We start from the raw sequence: 1,422 nt of genomic DNA, 5'->3' as shown, positions 1-1,422 counted from the left end.
TTTTTTTTTAATTTATAAAATTATAATGTAAAATATAATATTATGTATATAATAATAGTAATATAGTAAATTACATATAACTCTTTTCATGATGAGTATATTAAAAAAAGGGGAGTTCTATGGTGCTTACCAATATAATCATCATGTCATGCGAACTGTATGTGTCATTGGTGGGTTGTGACACGTGTTTGTGGGGAGAGGTCAAAGATATTTTGTTGATGCTATAACGGTAAAGGAGCTCATCTGATTCCGTTTTTGATTTGGCCTAAATTTATTAATTAATGTAAATGATGTGTTTATATTAAGTAGTAATATGGGCTGGTCCAGTATATGTGTTCGTGAACCATGGGGGTTTTGGGCTCAGGTAGTTGGATTTTTTGGCATTTTTAATGGTAATACTTGTTTAGTCTAATATTGTTGCCATAAAAATATCCAAAGTAAGTTTTTGGTTCAAAGTTCCAAAGCAGCTGTGATGAAACGGCGTTGTTTTTTTACGTTTTGGTTAAAAGAAGAAGACCCAAATTCTGGTCGTCAGTAAGAGGAAACCCTTGCCCTCCTCTCGAGCCTCATTTCTGATTCCTCAGTCTCAGCGTTATTTCTCCCCAAAATACAACCCTAGCCTCAGCGCGCCGCCGTTGGTCTGACCGTTGCCGGCGGGTTCGTCGTGGTCGGTTGACAAGGAGTGGGCAAATTCTTGGCTGAGGAGTGGGCCCACAACGTCTCAAAAGTGGAGGCTTCGAAAGTGTAAGACGAAACCATTGGTGCCAAAAATGTGCTTGTTTCAATGACCTTCTATGACCAAAACTGATTGTATAGTATTATGATACTTAATGCTTTCTATTTTTTTACCTTGTTATAATACTTAATGCTTTCTATTTTTTTTACCTTGTTAATAACAGATACTAATATTATTTTTCTGTTTGTAATTTTTAGAATCAATAACAATACGTGATTTTTGTGTAAATTAAATTAGATAATTAAAAAATTTAGATACTAAACAAGAAATTAAGTTTACTTCATGACGCAGAAGTATCAATTTCCTAGTGATGAATGTTTACAGGATAAAATAGAACTGTCATTCTCTTTTTCAAAAATTACATACAATATTAAAATTTCAATGTAATCCCCCTACTCTTATAAAAAATAGAACTGAATCCATACAATTTATGTATTTAAAATGGTGACATATTGAACGAGTATCATAAAAAAATCTCTTTCAACTTCATGCATGTAACATAGAAGATCAGAATATAATGATGAGTTGTCTATTCTAAATTATAGAGATATTAATCAACTGAATCACTTGTTAAATCTTCCAACCCATCATCATCCTGAGCCTTCAACATAGAATGAAAATAGAAAAAAAAATATTTATACAAATATAATAGAATGCAAATTCAATTTGTTAGATAATTGCACAGC

Source organism: Arachis ipaensis, chromosome B05 (assembly GCF_000816755.2).
Source record: "Arachis ipaensis cultivar K30076 chromosome B05, Araip1.1, whole genome shotgun sequence".
NCBI classification, from domain to species: Eukaryota; Viridiplantae; Streptophyta; class Magnoliopsida; order Fabales; family Fabaceae; genus Arachis; species Arachis ipaensis.
Note: the sequence above shows the minus strand (reverse complement) of the source record.